This window comes from Leuresthes tenuis, unplaced genomic scaffold (assembly GCF_036924035.1).
Source record: "Leuresthes tenuis unplaced genomic scaffold, fLeuTen1.0.hap1 SCAF_6, whole genome shotgun sequence".
Lineage (NCBI taxonomy): Eukaryota > Metazoa > Chordata > Actinopteri > Atheriniformes > Atherinopsidae > Leuresthes > Leuresthes tenuis.
Genome location: NW_027325360.1, coordinates 32,971,420 through 32,980,488, shown reverse-complemented (window position 1 = coordinate 32,980,488; position 9,069 = coordinate 32,971,420). Strand labels below are relative to the sequence as shown.

The 9,069-nt window shown below is 42.1% G+C and overlaps 1 non-coding gene across 1 annotated transcript; it reads right to left on the bottom strand.

Annotated features, from left to right (window-relative positions):
* Positions 1–2,449: 2,449 nt before the first annotated feature.
* LOC140310766 (U5 spliceosomal RNA) lies at positions 2,450–2,563 on the bottom strand. Its single transcript, XR_011916806.1, has one exon. It is a non-coding gene; the product is annotated as a U5 spliceosomal RNA (small nuclear RNA).
* Between the last annotated feature and the right edge of the window lie 6,506 nt (positions 2,564–9,069).

Sequence of the window (9,069 nt, the reverse complement as noted above, 5' to 3'; positions counted from 1 at the left end):
TTTTTGCAGCCGAACACCACCTCTCCCACTTTTGATGATGTATGGTCCAGCATTCTTACCTTTTCTAACACATTCTTCAGCAATTATGGTCGGACATTCACACCTACTCAGAGCCGAACACCTCCGCTCCCGCATTTGATGGTGTATAGTCGGGCATTCTCACCCTTTCTCATCAGCTTTTTACAAATTATGATCTGACATTCACACCTGCTTTTGATAATGTATTGTTAGGCATTCGCACCTTCTTTTTACCCATTTTTCATGAATTATGGGTGGACATTCACACCTTCTTGCAGCCAAACACCTCCTCTCCCGCTTATGATCATGTGCGGTTTGATATTCGAAAATTTACTTTCTTGTTTTAAAGCAATTATTGATGGACATTCAAACCTTCTTTTTGATGGTGTATAGTCGGGCATTCGAACCTTTTCTTACCCGCTTTTTACAAACTATGGTGGGACATTCAAACCTTCTTGTATCCGAAAACCTCCGCTCTCTCTTTTGATCATACATTGTCGGACATTCGCACCTTTTCTTACCCGCTTTTTACAAACCATGGTCGGACTTTCACATCTTCTTGTAGCCGAACACATCCGCTCCCGCTATTGATTGTGTACAGTCGGGTATTTTAACCTTTTCTTACCCGCTTTTTACCAACTATGGTCGGACATTCACACCTTCGTACAGCGGAACACCTCCGCTCCCTCTTTTGATGGTGTATGTTCGGGCATTCAAACCTTTTCTTACCCGCTTTTTCCAAACTATGGTCGGCTATTCACAGCTTCCTCTCCACCATACTTGTATGGTGGAATATTCACACCCACTTGCATCCGAAGACCTCCGCCCCAAATTTTGTTGATATTTAGTCGGACATTCGCACCTTACCCGCTTTTGGAAAACTATGGCCTTCTTGTAGCCAAACACCTCTGATCTCGCTTTTGATTATGTAAGGTTGGGCATTCAGACCTTGCTTCACCTGCTTTTCACCAAATATAGTCGGACATTCACACCTTCTTGCAGCCAAATACTTCCGCTTTTAGTGTTCTATGAGGCATTCACATATTTTTTTTCACCGTATTTTATAGATTATGGTTGGAAATTCTCACCCACTCTCATCCGAAGACCTCTCCTCCCGCTTTTGTTAATATATAGTCGGGCATTCGAACCTTTTCTTACCCGCTTTTTACAAATTATAGTCGAACATTCACACCTACTTGCAGCTGAATACTTCCGCTCCACCTTTTAGGTATGTATGGTTGGCATTTGCACCTCTTTTTATACTGATTGCTGAAGATTAAGTTGTACTTTGTCAAACTACAACATTTTTTTATTTGTTGAAACTTGATTTGAAGTGGATAAATAAGGAGGACAAACAGTTTTAAGTCAGGCTGATAGAAGGAATTAATTTTATAGCAAAATCTGTACTTCGTCATATGTAGAGAGATGCTTATTGCTGAAGAAGTTCTTTCTCATTCTACAAAGTACAACGTTGTTTATCGTTGAAACTTGATTAGACATGAATAAATATGAAGGACAAAGCAGTCTTAACTTGGTTTGAGTTAAGGAATTCGTTTTATAGGAGAATCCGAATTCGTGCATAACTCATAAAATAGACCTTATTTTCGGATTCCTGAAGAATGATTCTGGTTCTTTCTCATAATACAAAGTTTGTTGTTTATTGTTGAAACTTCATCAGAAGTGAAGAAATAAATGAATGCCTATCAACAAATTGACCTTCTGTTGACCTTCGGGGAGGTGAGTATCTTCACTAGACTCACCTGTCTGCTCTTCCTCCTCATTTAGCGTAGATCCACCCTCTGCCTGTGAATTCTCACAGACTTCAACACTGAGTGGTGAGGCCTCTACAGGCCCCTCCCCTTTTTGCTCCTCACTTCCAATCCAAGCTTTTGGCGGGAAGTTTGAATTTATTGGGTCAACCTCTTCACTTTGTTCACCAACTGCCACCTTTGGTCCTTCTCTTTGTTGGCTTGACTGTGGCTTTACCGTCTTTAATTTGTTGGCAAAAGATTTAGGGCAATCTCTGAAGAGGTGATTTAATTCTCCACAGAGATTACATTTCTTGCCATTTGGACACTCTCCAAAAGTTTGCCCAATTTCTCTGCTCTTCCCACATAACACCTTGGTACAAGCCTCAACCAGGTGCCCATGCTCACCACACTTGCGGCAGAACTTGGGCTGCCCCTGGTAGTGGATGTAACCTCGGTTTTCAAGGTGGCCAGAGTGTCGCCCACCCGCTGCACTGAGCACTCTTCAGCCCTTTTAAATGGTATAACTTTGCACTCCCGCACGCTCCAGCAAGCACCATTCAAGCAACAACTTTGCACTCCAGCTTCGAACATCGGCACAGTCGCAACAAGTAAGGCGACTCTACTCAGAGAAGTCACTCTGCACAGTATCAAGATTTCTTTTGCACAGACAGAAAGGGCTTCACCCGCAAAGGTAAAGCCTGCCAATAATAGAAACAACTCATTAGTGCTGCTCTCCACAGAAATCTTTAGTAAAAGGCGAAAGACTTGTACGTTATGAAGAGAAACCAGAGTACGATTATCCGTCACTGTGGGAGCAGGGCATCAGGCTTGTTGGCATAGCCACCTTCCCCATGGTGAGCTTTGCTTGGTTGAGACGCTTGCTCCCCCCCCCCTTGCTCCTCGGCTGACCAAGTAGGAACAATCGGGCCCTATTCGATGGCTGCCTTGTCTTTTACTCTGTGCAAAAGACAAGGCAGCAACAAAAACACCACGAGAATCCCGTATTGAGGCTTTGTTCTGACCGCTCATTCGGGGTCGCGTTTCTTTCAAGCAATTCTCCTGGTTAGCCCACACTCGGCTCGCTCCCATAGCCGTGTTAAAGTCTACTTCGCATTCACTCTCTTTTCTCAGCAGACTCTTGGGATTTTATCTATAAAATGAATTCCTTCACTCAAACTATGTGAAAACTGCTTTGTCCTTAATATTTACCATGTCTAGAAAGATTTAAACAAAAAAACCAACGTTGTACTTTGCAGTAAAAGAAATAGCAAATCTAAAGTTTCAGGAATCCGAGAATAAGCTTACTTTCATGAGTTCTTCACGATTTCGGATTTTGCTATAAAATGAATTCCTTCACTCAAACTAAATTAAAACTGCTAAACCGCTAATCTGTTATATGTAAGGCAGATGTCAAATTCACCGAAATAGGATCAAAGGGTATTCGGCCAATCGAGCTGTAGCAGCTTCGGTAAAAGAGTATAAGTTGAAGAGTTTGTGAATAAAGGTGTGCGCACACATAGTGTGCTGTACGAAAATAGGCAGGGAGCAATGCCGGCTGGGGTATATGTTCTTGTATGTTGTCTGACTGTTTGATTTGAATGTGTTGTGTAAGTGTCCTGTTGAATGTTACATGTTTGGGCTTTGACACGCTTCACTGTGGTTGTTAACTGTGTGGTGTGTCCTGAAATGTTATATGTTTGGGCTGTGTGACATGCTTAATGCTTGTCAGTAGCTACCCACTTATTCATATATAGCAACTGACAACATAAGAAGTCCGGACATACTTTGATAGTAGTTGTAGAAGTATCCTTATTGATAATAGATCACTAATTCATAGTGAGAGAACAGTAGATGAACAGGTGCTTGCACATGTCTCACGAAAATAAAATGGGTGTATCATTGCTGATGGCAGAGCAATACTGCCAAACTTATGAGTTCTTGTGGCAAACTTGATTCAGTGTCTTGACGTGTATACGCTGTTTCGCTGACTTGATTGTCACAAGAAACAAAGTGTGTTTGATAAGATCCGACCATTTTATTACGGGAGGATCAGTATGTATGGATTCTGATGTGACTGATAAACCCATTCGTATCTTAAGCATAATCTAATACATGAGACAACGCCCTGGCACACGATAAAAAAAAAAAAGAGAGAGAGCGGTTTTGTGTCCCCATAGTCCATAATGTAGAAAAGAGAGAAAAAAGCCTTTCTGATTTGGTGTGTGTGCTCATAGTGCAGAGTGTAGAGAAAAGAAAGCCGTTTTGGTGTCACGGGTGTTGTGACTTACACACACACATTTCTAAATTGAGAAAGGAAATTATTTTAGAGGAAGCACTAGAGTTTAGATCCCACATTTGTTGATAGGCATTCATTTATTTCTTCACTTCTGATGAAGTTTCAACAATAAACAACAAACTTTGTATTATGAGAAAGAACCAGACTCATTCTTCAGGAATCCGAAAATAAGCTCTATTTTATGAGTTATGCACGAATTCGGATTCTCCTATAAAACGAATTCCTTAACTCAAACCAAGTTAAGACTGCTTTGTCCTTCATATTTATTCATGTCTAATCAAGTTTCAACGATAAACAACGTTGTACTTTGTAGAATGAGAAAGAACTTCTTCAGCAATAAGCATCTCTCGACATATGACGAAGTACAGATTTTTTCTTATAAAATTAATTCCTTCTATCAGCCTGAATTAAAACTGTTTGTCCTCCTTATTTATCCACTTCAAATGAAGTTTCAACAAATAAAAAAATGTTGTAGTTTGAGAAAGTACAACTTAATCTTCAGCAATCAGTATAAAAAGAGGTGCAAATGCCAACCATACATACCTAAAAGGTGGAGCGGAAGTATTCAGCTGCAAGTAGGTGTGAATGTTCGACTATAATTTGTAAAAAGCGGGTAAGAAAAGGTTCGAATGCCCGACTATATATTAACAAAAGCGGGAGGAGAGGTCTTCGGATGAGAGTGGGTGAGAATTTCCAACCATAATCTATAAAATACGGTGAAAAAAAATATGTGAATGCCTCATAGAACACTAAAAGCTACCACTAAAACCTTACATCATCAAAAGCGAGATCAGAGGTGTTTGGCTTCAAGAAGGCCATAGTTTTCCAAAAGCGGGTAAGGTGCGAATGTCCGACTAAATATCAACAAAATTTGGGGCGGAGGTCTTCGGATGCAAGTGGGTGTGAATATTCCACCATAAAAGTATGGTGGAGAGGAAGCTGTGAATAGCCGACCATAGTTTGGAAAAAGCGGGTAAGAAAAGGTTTGAATGCCCGAACATACACCATCAAAAGAGGGAGCGGATGTGTTCCGCTGTACGAAGGTGTGAATGTCCGACCATAGTTGGTAAAAAGCGGGTAAGAAAAGGTTAAAATACCCGACTGTACACAATCAATAGTGGGAGCGGATGTGTTCGGCTACAAGAAGATGTGAAAGTCCGACCATGGTTTGTAAAAAGCGGGTAAGAAAAGGTGCGAATGTCCGACAATGTATGATCAAAAGAGAGAGCGGAGGTCTTCCGATACAAGAAGGTTTGAATGTCCCACCATAGTTTGTAAAAAGCGGGTAAGAAAAGGTTCGAATGCCCGACTATACACCATCAAAAGCGGGAGCAGAGGTGTTCCGCTGTTAGACGGTGTGAATGTCTGACCATAGTTGGTAAAAAGCGGGTAAGAAAAGGTTAAAATACCCGACTGTACACAATCAATAGCGAGAGCGGAGTTGTTCGGCTACAAGGTGTGAAAGTCCGACCATGGTTTGTAAAAACCGGGAAGAAAAGGCTCGAAAGCCCGACTATACACCATCAAAAAGAAGGTTTGAATGTCCATCAATAATTGCTTTAAAACAAGAAAGTAAATTTTCGAATATCAAACCGCACATGATCATAAGCGGGAGAGGAGGTGTTCGGCTGCAAGAAGGTGTGAATGTCCACCCATAATTCATGAAAAATGGGTAAAAAAAAAGGTGCGAATGCCTAACAATACATTATCAAAAGCAGGTGTGAATGTCAGATCATAATTTGTAAAAAGCTGATGAGAAAGGGTGAGAATGCCCGACTATACACCATCAAATGCGGGAGCGGAGGTGTTCGGCTCTGAGTAGGTGTGAATGTCCGACCATAATTGCTGAAGAATGTGTTAGAAAAGGTAAGAATGCTGGACCATACATCATCAAAAGCGGGAGAGGTGGTGTTCGGCTGCAAAAAGGTGTGACTGTTCGACTAAAGTTTGTAAAAAGTGGGTAAGACAAGGTGCGAATGCCTGACAATGTATGATCAAAAGCGGGAGCGGAGGTGTTCAGCTGCAAGAAGGTCTACATGTCCATCAATAATTGCTAGAAAACATGAAAGAAACTTTTCGAAAATCAAACCGCACATGATCATAAGTGGGATAGGAGGTGTTCAGCTGCAAGGTGTGAATGTCCACCCATAATTCCTGAAAAATGGGCAAAAAAAAGGTGTGAATGCCCAACCATACATCATCAAAAGCAGGAGTGGAAGTGTTCGGCTACAAGAAGGTGTGAACGTCCAACCAAAATATGTAAAAAGAAGTTAAGAAAAGGTTCGAATATCCAACCAAACATAATCAAAAGCGGGAGCAGAGCTGTTCGACTGCAAGTAGGTGTGAATGTCAGATCATAATTTGCAAAAAGCTGATGAGAAAGGGTGAGAATGCCCGACTATACACCATCAAATGCGGGAGCGGAGTTGTTCGGCTGTGAGTAGGTGTGAATCTCCAACCATAATTGCTGAAAAATGTGTTAGAAAAGGTAAGAATGCCGGTCCATACATAATCAAAAGCGAGAGAGGTTGTGTTCGGCTGCAAGTAGGTGTGAATGTCCAGCCATAATTACTCACAAACGGGTAAGAAAAGGTAGTATTGCCAGACCATATATGATCAAAACAGGGAGCGGAGGTGGTTCAGCTGCAAGAAGGTTTGAATGTCTGACTAAAGTTCAAATATATTAACAAAAGCGGGAGGAGAGGTCTTCGGATGAGAGTGGTTGAAAATTTCCGACCATAATGTATAAAATGCGGTGAAAAAAAGGTGTGATAGAACACTAAAAGGTGGAGCGGAAGTGTTCGGCTGCAAGAAGGTGTGAATGTCCGACTATATTTGGTGAAAAGCAGGTGAAGCAAGGTCTGAATGCCCAACCTTACATCATCAAAAGCGAGATCAGAGGTGTTTGGCTGCAAGAAGGCCATAGTTTTCCAAAAGCGGGTAAGGTGCGAATGTCCGACTAAATATCAACAAAATTTGGGGCGGAGGTCTTCGGATGCAAGTGGGTGTGAATATCCCACCATACAAGTATGGTGGAGAGGAAGCTGTGAATAGCCGACCAAAGTTTGGAAAAAGCGGGTAAGAAAAGGTTTGAATGCCCGAACATACACCATCAAAAGAGGGAGCGGAGGTGTTCCGCTGTACGAAGGTGTGAATGTCCGACCATACTTGGTAAAAAGCGGGTAAGAAAAGGTTAAAATACCCGACTGTACACAATCAATAGCGGGAGCGGATGTGTTCGGCTACAAGAAGATGTGAAAGTCCGACCATGGTTTGTAAAAAGCGGGTAAGAAAAGGTGCGAATGCCCGACAATGTATGATCAAAAGAGAGAGCGGAGGTTTTCGGATACAAGAAGGTTTGAATGTCCCGCCATAGTTTGTAAAAAGCGGGTAAGAAAAGGTTCGAATGCCCGACTATACACCATCAAAAGCAGGAGCAGAGGTGTTCCGCTGTAAGACGGTGTGAATGTCCGACCATAGTTGGTAAAAAGCGGGTAAGAAAAGGTTAAAATACCCGACTGTACACAATTAATAGCGGGAGCGGAGTTGTTCGGCTACAAGAAGGTGTGAAAGTCCGACCAAGGTTTGTAAAAACCGGGAAGAAAAGGCTGGAAAGCCCGACTATACACCATCAAAAAGAAGGTTTGAATGTCCATCAATAATTGCTTTAAAACAAGAAAGTAAATTTTCGAATATCAAACCGCACATGATCATAAGCGGGAGAGGAGGTGTTCGGCTGCAAGAAGGTGTGAATGTCCACCCATAATTCATGAAAAATGGGTAAAAAAAAAGGTGCGAATGCCTAACAATACATTATCAAAAGCAGGTGTGAATGTCAGATCATAATTTGTAAAAAGCTGATGAGAAAGGGTGAGAATGCCCGACTATACACCATCAAATGCGGGAGCGGAGGTGTTCGGCTCTGAGTAGGTGTGAATGTCCGACCATAATTGCTGAAGAATGTGTTAGAAAAGGTAAGAATGCTGGACCATACATCATCAAAAGCGGGAGAGGTGGTGTTCGGCTGCAAAAAGGTGTGAATGTCCAGCCATAATTACTCACAAACGGGTAAGAAAAGGTAGTAGCCAGACCATATATGATCAAAACAGGGAGCGGAGGTGGTTCAGCTGCAAGAAGGTTTGAATGTCAAACTAAAGTTCAAATATATTAACAAAAGCGGGAGGAGAGGTCTTCGGATGAGTGTGGTTGAAAATTTCCAACCATAATGTATAAAATGCGGTGAAAAAAAAGGTGTGATAGAACACTAAAAGGTGGAGCGGAAGTGTTCGGCTGCAAGAAGGTGTGAATGTCCGACTATATTTGGTGAAAAGCAGGTGAAGCAAGGTCTGAATGCCCAACCTTACATCATCAAAAGCAAGATCAGAGGTGTTTGGCTGCAAGAAGGCCATAGTTTGCCAAAAGCGGGTAAGGTGCGAATGTCCGACTAAATATCAACAAAATTTGGGGCGGAGGTCTTCGGATGCAAGTGGGTGTGAATATCCCACCATACAAGTATGGTGGAGAGGAAGCTGTGAATAGCCGAGCAAAGTTTGGAAAAAGCGGGTAAGAAAAGGTTTGAATGCCCGAACATACACCATCAAAAGAGGGAGCGGAGGTGTTCCGCTGTACGAAGGTGTGAATGTCCGACCATACTTGGTAAAAAGCGGGTAAGAAAAGGTTAAAATACCCGACTGTACACAATCAATAGCGGGAGCGGATGTGTTCGGCTACAAGAAGATGTGAAAGTCCGACCATGGTTTGTAAAAAGCGGGTAAGAAAAGGTTCGAATGTCCGACAATGTATGATCAAAAGAGAGAGCGGAGGTTTTCGGATACAAGAAGGTTTGAATGTCCCGCCCGTTTGTAAAAAGCGGGTAAGAAAAGGTTCGAATGCCCGACTATACACCATCAAAAGCAGGAGCAGAGGTGTTCCGCTGTAAGACGGTGTGAATGTCCGACCATAGTTGGTAAAAAGCGGGTAAGAAAAGGTTAAAATACCCGACTG